This window comes from Hemicordylus capensis, chromosome 5 (genome assembly GCF_027244095.1).
Source record: "Hemicordylus capensis ecotype Gifberg chromosome 5, rHemCap1.1.pri, whole genome shotgun sequence".
NCBI classification, from domain to species: Eukaryota; Metazoa; Chordata; class Lepidosauria; order Squamata; family Cordylidae; genus Hemicordylus; species Hemicordylus capensis.
Genome location: NC_069661.1, coordinates 93,588,778 through 93,605,455, shown reverse-complemented (window position 1 = coordinate 93,605,455; position 16,678 = coordinate 93,588,778). Strand labels below are relative to the sequence as shown.

Sequence of the window (16,678 nt, the reverse complement as noted above, 5' to 3'; positions counted from 1 at the left end):
CAACAGTGGAGCATGTCCTCTGCACAGTGCAGAGGATTCTAGGGTACAATCTCACTTTGCTGGGTTTTGTAAAACCACGGCTCTACACACAGGCACAGCTCGTGAACGAGCTTCGGGGGGGGCGGGGGGCAGCGGGCTGCTTCTTTAAGTGTAAACGGAGCCAGTGCTCTGTACCGCCCAGCAGCCCCCGTGGTGGGGAATCACCTCCGCCACTCACCTGGCCACTGGCGGGGGCTTGCCTCCACTGGAGCCAGGTGAGTGGTGGAGGTGATTCCCTGCCACGGGGGCTGCTGGGCAGTATGGAGCACCGGCTCAGTTTACACTTAAAGAAGCCGCCCGCAACCCCCACTGGAGGTTCGTTCACGGGCTGCGCCTGTCTACACATGATCCAAATACGAATTGAAACACTGATGAACCACATCCTCACATGATAGAGGATACACTAGGAAGACATCAGGATGTCCAAGTAAGATGTCAGGACAGAAGTGTTTTCTGCGCGCACACACACACACACACACACACACACACACACACACTTTCTTAATCACATGGGCCAGTTCAGAGGGGGAAAGTATTGCCTTCAAACCCATCATCTAATCTGATTGGCTATGCAGAGTTTTAATATGATTTTGTTCACAGCAGCCCTATTCACATTACACTCAGTATGCATATAACCTGTGTCCAGCGTCCAGAATTATTGATCTGTACACATACACATATTTACACATTATGAGTATGTTCAATGTGTGTAGAACAATACATACAATCTATGCTTTTTAGAGCCCAAGTCCCTATGTTGACGTTTAAAATAAATATGTAGAGTCATTCACATGAAAACCTGTATGTGTGTAGACACTTGACCATATGTGTCATAAAACATGTGAATAGCCCTGGGTGTTCTGCCTGAGTGGAACTGGCCACATGATTAATCTAGGGGAAAATAAAGCTGAACCATATGACAAACATTCAATCTATGTGTTTTTCAGGAAAAACTTCCATTCCATCAAACTTGCTTGTTTCTGCCTAAGAAACAAAAGTGGAGAATATTCAGTGAATTTCAGTCCTATTCTAGAACTAGTTTTGTATGCCTTCTACACACACACACTTCCAATAAAACTCACAAATGACATTACTTTTCTATGGCATTCATCTCTATGATCTGTGGATTTGTTTGTTTGGTTGGCTTGGGTTTTTTGAGAGATGCTAAGGATCTCCAACAGGGAATCCTCGGGATCCTTTTAGGGAAGCGATTATAGCAAACTAGTAAAGAACTGGTATTTGTTTGTTATGTAGACATACCCGCAGGTTTGGCCTGTCTAAGATGTACAAAGTGTCACATTTTGGGGGGCGGGATGACAAATTTCAGGATGGCCCTCCCATCCATTCAGTCGGTGCTGTTGAGAACAGGAGAGGAGACACTTTAGTGTATCATTCTCTCCTTTTCTACTTTCTCTTTTGCTCCCTTGCTCTGAGCAGAGGAGACTAGCCTAGCATGCTCATCTCATGCTTTAGCCTAGCATGCTCATCTCATCCTCTTCCCTGACTGCCTTGGAAATTCAGCATGGAAGGAGGTGGTGTGGTTATTCACCCACTTGGGTGCAATTCATTACCATCACATTGCCAGGAGACAAGGAGAGCAGCATTTGCACCGTGCTTCAGGAACCAAAGTATCTTAGACAATGTATTGCTAAACCAGAGCAAGCCTCACTAGATTGCAAACTCAAATGCACAATCCTAGGTCATATTAGAATGCAGAAAAACACAGCTTCGAAGTAAGAACAGCATGAAAAAATAGCAAAATTATATACACTACATAATTCTACTTGAAGATTAAAAACCTGGTCCGGGACAGATGTTGTTTCATGTTAAGGTGATAATAGTATATAATCCTAGTTGGGCATTAAAAGTCTATGGATGTATCTAACAAGAAATGAGTGCAATCTTCTAAATGTAATAGTGAGGAAAATATACAATATTCTAAATGAGATGCCAGATGAATCATAACAACATTTCTTTACAATTAAAATCTTGGTTGATATTCAATAAGGCTTGTCACATGACTGGGGGTGGAGGGGAAGTAGGGATGAATCTATCTTCTCCCCAGATGACGGTGGCTGAATTCTTCAGCATGCCGCCACACACCAACATAACCAGTGCTGCTCCTGGCAGCATGGAACAGTGAAGAACAGGACTCATTTGCCTGACCTCTAGGAATCCCATAATGCACCATGCAACAAACGTAGTGCATTGGGAGATTCCCCTGGGAGCTGGGCCCTCTCGGTGCCCAATTCTGTGTATGTTCAGGCTGTGTGCAGCCTGAGCACATACACATGACCCCAGCGCTGGGTTTAATGGCACGCTTGCGCTCTTAAACCCTGGCTAAAGGCTGGGTTAAAAGTCAGGCTACCTGCAAGAGCAGCACCGGGTACACACAGGCAGACAAACTGAGGCTGGGTTGCCTTAGCCTGGGTTTGGCTGCTCGTGTGCACAGTCTCAGTAACTGTCTGGAAAATTGAGGCAAATAAGCCCTAGGGCCACAGAGTCATTGGGGGTAAGAAAGGTGAATTTAGATTTTCAAACCAGGAAGCGTATAGTTCAGACAAACTGAAGTTTCATGATTTTCCTCCATGTCTCATCATATGATCTGTTCCACACTTTGTAGCAAACCTGAAGATCTATTGATCTCATAATCTGAAGATCTATAGTTCTTGCCTGTATTTTTAAAGGCAGTAACTGTCCCTCATTATTGGTGAGAGTCAAATCAGATGGCAGCTGATGTAGTTCTTTCCTAGAGAAAGGCTACATCAGCATAAAAAGGAATCCTGGCATTTGTTCAGCCCAATGTGGGTTCTTCTTTACACCTCTTCCTAGAACAGTGTGAATCCAGTGACATGAAAGAACCTCCCATTCTGCTTGTGTAATGTGTGAACTGGGACTATCGCTGGCTGCATTCTGTCACTGAATGAATCACTATTGCTCTTGTGAATATGGGCAGAATCAACATGCAGAGATAGAATTAGGACTGCAGCAGCAGGCCTGCCCCAGCCTCCATAAGTTGATCAGCTCTGTGTGTACTGTGCCTAAGAATGTACAAATTATATGCACATTGGTTCTCTCCACACAATCTAGTGCCCTGAATTATGCTGGGTACAGATCGCATACACAGAACTGATCAGTGCATGGAGGTCAGAAGATGCTCCATGGTTGCAATCTCGATTCCCTTCCTCCATGCATTGATCCTACCCACATTCAGAACATTTGAATAGGGCTATTGAACTGGACTCAACCTTAACACATATAATGAACCATTCTATAATGTGACTTGGCAGCCCTGTCTGCTCTAGCTTCAAGAAGCAAAATGCTCTGCCTGTCAAGCTGAAAGATAGCCTCGTGGAGCAGTCTTCCAGCAGCCAGTGGCCATCCAGCATGGGCAGTTTCTCTTGCACTCACTCCTCCAGGACAAGCTTGCATGCTCTATCTGCTCTCAAAGTGGAGGAGACAAAACAGACAAGTGCTGTGGAGGAAACAAAGCATATAAGTTTGCTGCATTGCCAGCTGGAGAATAGTGCTGAATGCCACTGTGAAGAAGAGAGGTGGTGATCATTACTGAGCTTTGGATAAGTCGTGGAGGGGCCAGGGAAGGAGGGAGGGAAAGTGTTGATGTGGGATGGGGTGGTGGCAGCAAGCAGGTGAGGCAATGCCCTGCATGGAGGTGGCACAGAGACCCTGCCCTTGCTACCCCATAATGCAGTCACTGCCTGAGACGGCTGCTTCACTTTGCCTCATTATCAAGCCACCCCTGTCTGATCCATTAATTTTCCACCCAAGGTGGAGTATGCTCGCCTCATATGAACATTCTGAAGAGTCTAAGTTTGCTCATGATAAATAGAATCTTGGCTGGTTTGGACATGGAGTAGACTAAGATTGGCACAACCCATATTCTATGAGGGACATGGACATACATCCTGTCTCTTCCTCCATGCACACTATCCTTCTGCCTCACAGTTGGGCGTGGGGGTTACATATGAACTGACATTCTTTCAATACTGTGCAAATATAGTATTTAAATTGCACGTGAAGGGCAATTCATATGAACCACCCTCATATTATTAAAAGGCTGTGGAACGGTATGTCAGGAAAGAGAATGGGATATGCATGCTCACATCCCATACAGTGTCGGGTGGGGCCGGTCAGTCATATCATCTAAGCTGGCCCTCTGCGTCTCACCAGAGTTACCTGCTGGGGTATAGTTTTACTTCTCCCTTACCTCTCTCAGCCTAGAGCCCCATGAGGTTAGCCTCTTTTCCTACAACTGTCTCAATTTCTCCATGTCAGCATCATCAGGAGAAGCCATAACCTCCCTAAATGCCTGCCAAGCAGCAGTAATGGGCTGGATGAGAGATAAACTGAGACTGAATCCAGATAAGACAGAAGTACTTTTTGTGTGGGGTCAGAACTCGGGAGACAATTTTGATCTGCCAGTTCTAGATGGGGTCACACTTCCCCAGAAGGAGCAGGTATGCCGTTTGGGAGTGCTTTTGGATCCAAACCTCTCCCTTGTACTAATGTGCATGAACCGTGGTTTGAGCACAGTTCAGAAGCAGGGACTGGGAATTTTAGGAAAGAGAAGAGCATGTCCTTACTGGCTCTGTGCCACCCCATGCAGGTTCCTGCTGGGGCGGCAAGTTATATTTATATGTTATATCCCAGGAATTCCCCACATGGCACCAGTGGCAACCATGCTAATTCATGTGAATTGGGGCTCACTAAGGACAGGCATCAAAGGATTTTGTTGTATTAAATTATAGTAACTGGATCTGCCCAAGTTTCCTGCTCTGAGTAAGTCACACATATATTAAAGTCACACACTTCCCTAAGTCAGAAACTTCCCTTTAATACAAAACAACTTACCAAGCTCTGAAGAGCAAGTCTAAAGAAATCTTGTTAGGAGCTAAATGCCAGGAAAATCACAGAGCCTACCCATTACCGTAATGCAGATAAATATGCTTTCAGAACCCATGAGAGCCTTATAAGCATAAATAAATCAGGAAAGCATATTATCGTGCTAGGATACTAATATGCCAGTGACCCAGAAATGAAGGTATTTATATTTTTACACAGAATATATGAGATAGTTGTGGGAGTTCTTTATATATAAATTCTATACATTGACATGTTAACATTCCTGCTATTTTACTGTCACCAAAACCCTATTTTGATTGCAAAGTGAAGTATGTGTGTGTATATAATTATTCGTGACATTATACTAATGCAGCAAATAGCATCTCTATAAATATAATGGCATATTAATTACTTGAAAATTGCCCATTACTTCTAAAAACAAAATATAAGGGGTTCTAATCATTATCTAAGCTATTTTAAAAATCTGAATGGTTTGATTTATAGTATATTATGTAGCATTTGTCTGTGAACTGTTTCAGGGAAAGAGGGAGAAGCAGAATATGGGAAAACTGGAGCTGTATTGTCATGGAATATGGTTTGTTATTCCACAAAAAATTCAGAATGATGCACTTGTATTGAAATTAAAGTAAAAGTAATGTGTGCTGTCAAGTCGATTTGGACTCCTGGCACCCACAGAGCCCTGTGGTTGTCTTTGGTAGAATACAGGGGTGGTTTACCATTGCCTCCTCCTGCACAGTATGAGGTGATGCCTTTCAGCATCTTCGTATATCGCTGCTGCCCAATATAGGTGTTTCCCATAGTCTAGGAAACATACCAGCGGGAATTTGAACCGACAACCTTCTGCTTGTTAGTCAAGCATTTCCCCGCTGCGCCTCTTAAGGTAGCTGTACTGAAATTACTCTTAGTAAAGTCTTTTTACACACCAATAACCAATATACTGCATGTTCTGCTGTCTTGTATTTTGCCTTGCAGCTTATACCAATGCAAAACGATCGGCAAACCCCTGCCTGCGCCCCAAACCACAATAGAAAGTGCTAAGATCTCTTCATAGTGCAGAAAAGGTGCATGCCATTTATTATCACCTTTACCATCTACTGAGCTATTACTGGACATAGCATTTTGCAGTCTGAACAGGTCCCTGTCCCAACAAGCTTACATTATTTTAAGAAGCTGGCAACTGGACTTTTATTCTTTATCTCACAAATGGATACAATAGATCTCTAAAGCTGCAGTGACACCCTTAGCATGACAAATAGATTGTAACTAGGCAACTTTCTCCCACTTATCAGATTTGAGTAGTGATGGCACCAGACTTGAAAATTAAAATGGATGGTGAGGTAGGGCAAACTGTTATTTCTTGTACTTCAAGGAGAGGAGAGCTGGTCTTGCAGTAGCATGAATTGTCCTCTTTGCTAAGTAGTGTCTGCCCTGGTTTGCATTTGGATGGGTGGCTACAGGTCAGCACTGCCTGCTGTAAGATATTCCCCTTTGGGGACCAGTTCATAGCTCAGGAGCAGAGCACTCCCTTTGCATGCAGACGGTCCCAGGTTCAATCAAGGTAGGGCTGGGAGCAGTGGCGGCCAATGGGGGCGGCACTGGGGACAGGCCGTGAGAGGTACCATTAACAAGTTATTACCGGCTGCATCTAGAAGATGCCACAAGCAGCCACGCCCTACCTGGCAGAGGCCAAGTGAGTGCTGGAACTACAGCAGCTGCCGTGTGGGATGCCTGGTGGGGCACTGCTGCTCATGGCAACTTCCAGTGCTGTCCGTGCTGCAGGTAATCGCTTGTTAAAGGTACCTCACATGGCCCCTCCCCAGTGCCATCCTCATTGGCCACCACTGGCTGGGAGAGACTCCTGCCTGAAACCTTGGAGAGTCACTGCCAGTCAGGGTAAACATTACTGAACTTGATGGACCAATGGTCTGACTCGGTAGAAGGCATCTTCCATGTTCCTAACAGCTCATTTCAGATCAGGCCTAGCCTGCTGACAGTTAGGTCTAGTTCAAAATGGGCGTGACTGATATGGATTTATTTTAAATATTTGTACCCTGCCCTTCCAAGGCACTGCTGCTTTGCATCATCAACTCTCCTCCTCACCAGCACTCTTTATCCCAGTCTTAGCCAAGTGAGCAGTGGTGATGATGACAGGTCAGGGCAGCCTGTGTCTTAGCCTTAAGGCCTGGATGCTGCTGCAAGCATTTGTGGCAGCATCCAACAGACATCAGGGAGCATAGGAAATATAATTCTGCATTGCCAGTTGGGCTTGCAAAGGGATTTGAGAGACAAAAAGATCTCCTTCCAGATGTCTTTGGTAATTCAGTATATCTGCAATTAAACTGCCAACAGATCTTGAAGGAAGTATTTTGGGAGCTCAAAAAATCTAATTGGGACAAGGGCTACTGTCAAGAGAGAATAGGAGTGACTACAAGCCTTGCAAAAATGATGTTTTAAAGTTTTATGTATGGTAATTTTAATCTGTTTTATATGATTCTGAGGTTTTAGTTGCTGTTTATTTAAATTGTAAACCGTCCTGAGGTTTTATATAGGGTGGTGTGTAAATGTGTTTAATAAAATGAAATAAATAAATAAATAAATAAATAAATAAATAAATAAATATTACTTTTAAAAAATGCTGAGCAAAAGAAGCTTAGACAATGCCTAGGACTGTACAGACTTTTCTCAAAAGATTTAGAAAGAATCCCTTGGCTTGCCCAGTGATCTCTAAAACCTTAAAAGCCTCTTTGTGCTTTTGTCTTTCCCTTTCATTCTTTATGAGCAGCAGTGGCTCCCAATCTGAGATAATCTGGGGTAAAACTAAAAGTGTTGCTTTTATCATTTTGTTGTTCTGGCCTTTGTGTATTGATACTATTGTAACGTAGAAAGCTGATAATAATGACAATGGTGTTTTGGAGAGAGGGCCTGCAGAGGCCCATTAGGCATGTGCAGCAGCCTCCAAAATGGCCGCTGCAACGGGGGTGAGGCCCACAAGGAGCCAAAGAGTGCCCAGAATGTGCAAGGGGGACAGTTTCAGAGGCCAGTGGTGGGGGAGGCACCTCCAAAGCCCCCCCCCACCTGCAGCTGCGCTAGCGACCCCCAGAGAGGGAAAGTAACTAAAATTTATTTTATTTTATTCGTGAACTGGCCTGTTCCGGTCCGAGTCCAGTTTGGGCTTGAACCAAACCAGGCTAGCTAGTTTTGTACACACCCCTAGGTCACACACCTGTACTCTTAGTAAGAATCAACTAAAGTTTATTTAATTAGGAGACAAATGTTTTTGTTTTAAAAAGAAACAGAGTGGACAGAATTATTTTCCCAAGTACATGGCTGCTTTAACACTATACATGCTATCCAACTCTAATGGATTTTTGGATATAAAGAACTATTGCTAGCCCAGCACTGCACCCATGAGATGACATCCTTCCTCACCTTAGCTAGTCCAGTTGTTTTGGTTGCTGCTACAGTGGGAGGCCCGGTGTAAATAGCTCCATAAAAATCGTCCTCAAAATGAACCTGACAGTAGATGACAGTTGCTGGGGGCAGGACGTCTTCGGGCCACAGATTTGAGTAGTGACTTCACAACAGTGACTTTGACATAGCATCTCAGTTCTAAGCCCCATTACAGAACTTCTTCAATTCACATGCTCTTCAGACCTGAAAAATGTCTTGCCCCCTCCCATAAAACTGCTGATGGAAAAGAACTGACTTCAGATTGTCTCCTACCAGAAGAATTTGCTGAAAGAAATTCTGTTTTGCATTTGATTACTTAGCATGATTGACTATTTCAAGGTATCCATGCAGTAAGCTACTGTGACAATGTAATCTGCATATTGCTCAGAGGGGAATGCCTTGCCCTCAGTCTAAAATGAACTGCAAAGGGAGTACAGTGAAATAGAGTAGAAAATGTTATATGTATGTCTCCGTGTTGCCAGAGAATGCTAAAAATAGTCTGGATTTTTCTCTGAGAAATCCAGGAGGGTCAACTGTAGGGGCGTAATTTACTATGCTATGAAAGTTGAATGTGAGGTTACAGGAATGTTTTCTCAGTACCTAACAAAAACATACCAAGAGTGAATGTAGTCATTGTTTGCAACTCAGCTATTGGCACCAGCCCTGTGTCCAGAAGATAGTCACTGTGTTGCCCCTTTTGACACTCTCCCCCAGAGGCGTAACTATAGGGGGGGCAGGGGGGCACGTGCCCCGGGCGCCATCTTTTCTGGTCACGTGGGGGGGCGCCGCCATGACCAATTTTTTTTAAAAAAAATTTATTTTTTTTTAAAATTTTTTCTTAATACAAATGTTTCCTGCTCAGTGCAGCAGCGCTGCAGCAGTCAAGGGAGCGCGTCGGTGCCCCCTTCCCCACAAGCGGTCCCTTCTGCGCCGCCTCGCCCCCCCCCATTGCTTTGCTGGCGCCTGGCGGCCAGTCAGTGGCCTGGCTTGGCGGCGGCGGGCGCTTGTGAGGAAAAACCTAAGTATAATGTAGTATGTTGGGGGCGCGGTGGGGGGGGCGCCATTTCAGTGCTTGCCCCAGGCGCCATTTTCCTTAGTTACGCCTCTGCTCTCCCCTCATTTTCATTCAGATTCCCAATGGCTCCCATGGTTCACCCACAATCCAAAATCTAAACCTTTTCACAAAGATCAAGTAATAGTCTTAGCCAAGAAGATTAAGGGTTGGCTTGCACATACATTTTCCAGTTCTTCTCTCCATGTGACTGCATACCCAAATACTTGCTCATTTGGAGAAAAGTAGCTTATTGGGCTTTTGGTACACTACTCTACTCGGTGATCATGGAGAGAAAATAATCATGAAATAATTCACCAATTTGCACACTACCATTTCAGCATGCCATTGTGTACCAAGGTAACAATTTATTTATATACTTAAATTATTTATATCCAACCCTGAAGCATACTGCTGCTCTGGAATGACTTCCGAAAAACACACACCCAGCAATCTAAAACAACAACAATAATAAAAACAAACTGATCAAAATGAGAAAATCAATTTTTTTTTATTTATTGCTGTCTAGTTCGGTTTTAACATTTTGGCTTTTCTCTAAAAAAAGAGAGAGAGAGTTTTCAGGGTTCACCAAGAAAGGAGAATGACAAAGCACCTCTGTGAAGGGATTCCAAAGATGTGAGTGCACTACTGAAAAAATCCAGTCCCATTGCATGGAGGAAACCACCAAAAATGCATGTGTAGACAAGCCCTAAGGATCACAAAATCAAATCTAGACCACAGAACATCTCTAGTACAGTAAAGTGAGGTGCAACACAAATTCTTGATTAATTAAATGGAGCTGAGGGATAATTCAGAACCTCAAAAACTATGCTGAAATAAGAGCCTCCCCATCTCTGACAACTTTTAAAAAGTCTTTAAAGACGTACCTATTCACCCAGGCTTTTCATTAAATATTGTTTTAATGGTTTTAGCATTGTTTTGGATGTTGTTTTAAAAATTTAAATTGTAATGTTTTAACTTTTACTATGTCATTTATTTTGTTTAACTACTGTTTTAAGTTTTTTTGTTGTCATTTGTTTTAACTGATGTTTTAGCTTTTTGTTTGTTTGTTTGTTTGTTTGTTGTAAACTGCCCAGAGTCATGAGTTTTGGGCAGTATAGAAGTGTGCTGAATAATAAAATAAATAAAATAAAATATAAGCACAGAGAGGAGAGCTGGTTGCAAGCATAACTTGTCTCCTTAGCAAAGCAGGGTCCACCCTGGTTGCATATGAATGAGAGACTCGATGTGTGAGCACTGTAAAATATTCCCCTCAGGGGATGGAGCTGCTCTGGGAAGAGCATTTAGGTTCCAAGTTCCCTCCCTGGCATCTCCAAGACAGGGCTTAGAGAGATTCCTGCCTGCAACCTTAGAGAAGCCGCTGCCAGTCTGTGTAGACAATACTGAGCTAGATAGACCTATGGTCTGACTCAGTATATGGCAGCTTCCTATGTTCCTGAGAGACCTGTGTTTATAATCTCTCACTGCCTTCCTGAAGCTTATGAGTGTATTAGTACTCTGCAAGTACTGCCCACAGTCTATCCATTTAACACTGTTTCAAAGCAATTATTTATGCCAACAAAATGGGAAATGCATGCATTCCCATATGGACAATTTGCAGGCTGTGGCAGGGAAAGATTATTGCGCGCACTCTCTCACTCTGATAGGTAGAATCCAGGATCCTAGGTTGCTCCATCCTTTCAAGGGATGTAGCAAGGTTGGGAATGGCCCCGGGTACAAAAAGTAAAGATGGGCCTCTGTCCCACCACCACCACCACCTTCTTCAGAGAGGTACAAGGGGTAGAGCAAAGAGCAAGCTGTCACACACACACACACACACACACACACACAACCAGAAGGCCCCGCCCCCAGGCCTTTCATACAAAGAAAAAGCAACAGGGATTCATACATTTAATAATCATTATTATATAATGAATAACTATAGTGGGGAAAGGGCAATAAACTACTTCTGCATCACATGTCTCTTGAGATATACAGCCTACCCCACAGGGGGTTTAGTGATCTAACCTAACTGCCTTTTTATCATTATAGTTCAAAGTCTGGCACTGTGATTTAAAACAGGAACTCCTGTTTATTGAAAGCTTGCTTATTGAAATCTGAAAGCAACATGGCACTTTACAAAGCGGAAGATGCAAGAGCCGTTAAAAATGCCTCCTATAAAAATAGTGTGCATCTCTTTAATTGAGATCCTCTCTTTCATGATATATTGTACCTTATTTCCGCACATATACCCTGCCCACAAGTATACTTTGTGGAAAGCTTGCAGTTATGTGTAAAAGATCACAGACAGTTTGCACTTAAATATACACCAGTGGGGTATATATGTGGTAATACGGTACTTTGTAATTTGTCGCCCCTTCCTCATCTTTAAAGCAGCAGATGTGATGTAACAGCAGCGACTGGTTGCTCAAGGGTTGTTGGGAAATGTAGAGCAAGGGTTGCTGGGAAATGTAATCCCACCATCCGTCATGTAGGTTGCTGCTGAGAAACATTCAAACCACAACTCCCAGCAGCTCCTGATAGAGGGGAGTTTTCTCGCCCAAACTCGCAAGATGTGGTGAGCTGCCTCCTCCTCGATCCTTTGCCCAGAGCTTCCTAAATGGAGGGAGCTGATCCAGCAAGTGGGGTAGGGTGGAACAGGACCGGACTGGGCAGACCAGCACAGGCAGGAAGAGTCTGAGTTAATGGTTTTGTAGAAAGCCCACGCCCTTTTTAGACACGCCCTTTTTTGTCTGCAAAGATCTGAATAACCTGCAGGTTATATGTGTGAAAATATTCCCATAGCCATTCCAGAGTGGCGGAGCACTCCTGTTTGCAATGTCATAGAAGACTGTCAATGTTCATGGGGGTGGGGGTGGGGGGACTATGAAAGCTGGGTTGATAATCTCCAATTTCTGACATGTTTTTAGGGTTGCCAACCCTCCAAGATTGGCTCAGTGATATTGAAAACATCCCTGGAGATTTAAATGGGTTGATATTGTGAAAAATAATGGGGAAATGCTGGGTAGGGGATCGGTAACATTGTTTTTAGTAAAAGCTATGTGTTGAAAACAGCATGGTCACTTTGTTGTCTAACCTTCAGGACAAGTAGAGTCTCTCCTTAAGTGTTAAGGGCCAAATTAGACATGACAGGAGCAGCTACACTGGTGATTATCACTTGAAGAAATAGAAAGCCCCATGTTCAGGCATCTCCAGATAGGGCTGGGGAAAGACTCCTGCTTGAAACCTTGGAGAGCTGCTGCCAGTCAGCGTGTAGACACAGAGAGGCTATTCCTCATGACCTCTGAAAACAGGGCTGGGGAGTCCAGCCTGGTTTTCTGAGGTCATGTGCTGCAACAGGAGCCGTGTGGGTCCCAGCAGCAAACCTCCTTAACTGCCCCCACCCTTAAACGAGATTAGTGGAACGAGCTCTCTCCTAATGCCATTTCACCAATTGTGAGTCACCATGGTCTTCAGGGAGAGCGCCGTTAGTCTCTAAACATGGATCATGTGTAGAGCCTCAATACTGAGCTAGATGGACCAATGGTCTGACTTGGTATAAGACAGCTTCCTATGGTCCTATGTCTGTCCTGTTCACATTTGAAATGGGGTTGGGAGTTTCATCAAAAGGAGCACGTGAGTGAAGGGAGAGGAAGCCTACCTACTTCTCCATCCATCTTCCTGTAGTCCATTGCCTCAAACACTTCTCTTCTCAGCCCAACTGGGAGAGGGTTTACAAAAGAAAACTGGTGGGCTTTCTTATCCTTCCATATCAGAGATAAACACAGTATTGTGAAGCATCAGTTAGTGACTTGCATGTGTGAATCAGCAAACAGAGGTCAACAATACCACAAGCAGACAATCCAAACACAACATTTCCCAATGGAGGCAGTTCACATGCCCTGTTGCGAGACATCTAGTCATAGAAAATTAAATAATACACATGCTTGTGTGAATTAGCCTTGGGCGTGTTCAAATAGATGAAACAAATATTCCCACTTGTTCTTTTGTCTTGTAAATGGCGGGTGTGCATTCTGTTCTGGTACTTGTCATTTATTCTAACTCTGTTTCCCAATCTGTTCTTTCTTCCACGTCTCCATTTTTAATTTAAAAGGGACATGTTTCCTTGCTGTTTCTCAGCATGATGTGTTGTGTTTGGCTGCAGAACAATCAAAAATGAAGAAAAGTTCATTAAGGGTGAAATTTACCCTCACTGAAATGAACATGGATAATGTGGCTCCATGTGGAGAACTCTACAGGAAAGAGCATGATGGAATTCACCCAGAAATCTACAAAGCCCAGTATAGTATTGGTGCAGACCTCCAAAACAGAAATGTGTTGGTTAGAAACACCGCTCCACAAATATGAGTATCTAGTAGATTGCAGAACTGAATGTAAAAGCAGAGCAATTAGTGGGCTGCTATAGATGTCTCTTGAGAGACTATTTAAAAGATTCAGGCCACATGTGATTATATCTCTCCTTAGTAGGAGGAATAAAAATAAAATAACCACAATAAATATTCTAAAGACACACTGAGTCCATTCACGTGATCATCTGTGTGTGATCGGGGACTCTTGTTAGAACAGCCTGTTTAGAGGCTACAAACAGTACCCCACTATGTGATTTGGAACTGCAGGCTTGCAGTCTCCATCTTGGCTATGAGCTCATGGGATTGTGACTTGCACTCATGCCCATATTTGGCAAACTCTCAAGTCGGTAACTTAGCACAAGCAGCATGGGGTAACTTTACCCCAGGTCAGGTATGACACTTGACTATAAGGTGAATCCCTGGTTTAGTCAACTCCTGCTGAAGAGCAAGGACAAATACCATGCAATAGACAACTCCTGCTGCAGCGGAAGGACAGTTACCATGTAATTTGCCAGTTCCTTGTAACTCTTGATTTCATTTAGACCTCTAAATAGTGTTCACGAATACAAATATGATGAATATTTATATGCCACTTCACAAATGACCATCAGACAGATTCGAAGTAAAGAAAGGGCAAAGATAAACCATTTTATTGTTTTCTTCATAACTTTTATTGATATTACTGTAGATGCTAGCTTGCATAGAGGTTATGCTATATTTTGGTGTAGTACCACAAGCAGAGATGAAGGAAACTGACTGCAGGAACACTATTTACAATAGAATTTTTAGAAGTCAGTAAACACTGATGAATTTATTTATTTATTTTTAAAAAATTCTCTCTAGGTTTTCACATTCAGTCTGGCTTTTACAGAAAACCTCAAATCAATACATTTCTTAACAAAGAGGCTGCATCAAATACCTTTCAAATAGTTCTTCTGCAAAAGCAACATTTGTTCAAGCAGCATAACTGATGAAAAGGTTTTCTGAGTATTCAACAGTAAATCTTTTTCACACTTATAGGTGAGAAACCCTTCGTCATGCCCAAGTGTCTAGATGTGCTCAATTGCTTCAAAAATAATAATGGAAGCGTCCCATCCCGGATCACAAATTGCATTTGAAACTCCCTCAGTTGGAAAACAAGCTCACAATAGCCCTGTTCACACATTATGTTGAACACTCATACAAGCGTACAGTGTACACAGGTACAGTTATTCACATGTTATGCTCAACTCAGGTACAGCAGTATACTTTTTGTCTGTACCATGTACTTGTACAGTACAAAAATTCTTGTAATTTTCCACTACTGGCTCCTGTTGCAGGATCAGAAGCAAAGCTCTCTGTGTCTTCTGACTTTCCTCTTGGTTTCTCAATGAAGCCCTCAGTGCAATGTCATTCTGGGTCATTGTGAGAAAACTGAAAGGGCCAGAAACTGCCATGAGGCACCAATGGAAAAAAGCTGGGAAATGTGTATTAAAAACCACCAGGCACTATAAAAGGAGGGGCCAGCAGGTCAGATGTCAGCAGGGGCCCAGCTGGAGTAGTCTGGGGTGGTCCCAAAGCTGAAGAACTCCACCCCACTCCAGCGAAGCTCTTTTCTATCTTTCCTTATTAGCTTTAGATTTCATGCCAAGGTGGTGTCTTTAGAAGACTTTCGCCCTGATTTCTTTTTATTTTCTTCTTTCTGCTGCTCTAATTAATAGTACTACTAATTAATTTTTATAGGGCATTTTAAAAATGTGGCACACTTTCATATAATTATGTACTAATTTTAATTATGTTTGTTAGCTACTTTGGAAACTTTTTGTCAAAAGGCAGGTTTTAAATATTTTAACAAATGAGATCAATAAAAAGAAACCTTTCTGCTGGTCATCCAGAGGCTGTTCTTGCTCAGCATAGGCAAGGACTGTAGCTGTGTAATGCTTGGATCAGGACATGTATTAGGCATTAAAATCCTACGTCATTTACAAAATATAAAAGCATGGAGAAAACAAATGAGGTAGATGCATATATTTTGCTGTTTGTCACTTTACCAAAATTTGTTCATAGTCTTGCTCTTGACAAGAAAATAGTTAACTTATTTTTCCTTCCTTTGCATCCAACAAATATATCACAATGCTTAGATCACAATGCTACCATTGTGATATTTGCGTTCATATACCACAATGTTTTCTGTGTAAATATTTGGTGACAAAATTATCCAGAAAAATGGAAGAGGAGATAATTTGTTTTTTCTTGGTAGCATATAAAGGTACAGCCTACTTTTAAAACAAAACAACCTGATTTCTTTCAATAATGTAAAGACACCAACCACTTTCAACTGCAGGCTGAAAACTGCAAGTCAATGCTTACCAGCAAGCAACCCAATCAACTGAATCCAGGATCCTCCTTAACACTGTTCCATGCTAGGTAGGAAAACAAGCTTTGTTTTTGTTTTTCATAAAGGGGATGTGACCGCCAGAACTATTAGGTTGTCAACTATGCTCCATGAGAACCAAGGTCTTAACGTGGCAAAAGGCGAGTACACTTGCTCTTTCTGACCAGGCAGTGCTGTGGCTGTTTAATATCAAACCAAAGCCACAATCACCTTCTGATCTGAGGAGCAGGTGACTTGAGGGTTCTCCCAGGTCCAGATACTTATATCCTGGTTCACTGGTGTAAAAGAATGAATGTAAGACAGGAAATATTCCATTCATCAAAGCATTTCACCCAAGAATTGCTTCCATATACCAATATCCATCACAAATGGTTTTTAACATAGTGCTGTGATAAAATAAACAGAAAGTTAAAAAAAAATCATTCTAGCTGCATATTTGTAAACCGATGGCCTTGCTTAGGGAACAAACACACGCGCAAATGATTTTATTTAATTGTGTACCACCTTTGC

The 16,678-nt window shown here is 42.7% G+C and overlaps 1 protein-coding gene across 3 annotated transcripts in view; it reads right to left on the bottom strand.

Moving 5' to 3' along the window:
* SGCZ (sarcoglycan zeta) overlaps positions 1 to 16,678 on the bottom strand; it is an 889,976-nt gene that overhangs the window by 584,441 nt on the left and 288,857 nt on the right. Inside the window, exon 1 of one of the 3 annotated variants that reach the window (XM_053253774.1) lies at positions 8,353 to 8,362. The exons of the other annotated variants lie outside the window; for them this stretch is intronic. The gene's annotated coding sequence lies outside the window, so the exon portion shown is untranslated. Of the gene's footprint in view, positions 1 to 8,352; positions 8,363 to 16,678 lie in introns of those variants that run through there. 3 annotated transcript variants of the gene reach the window in all.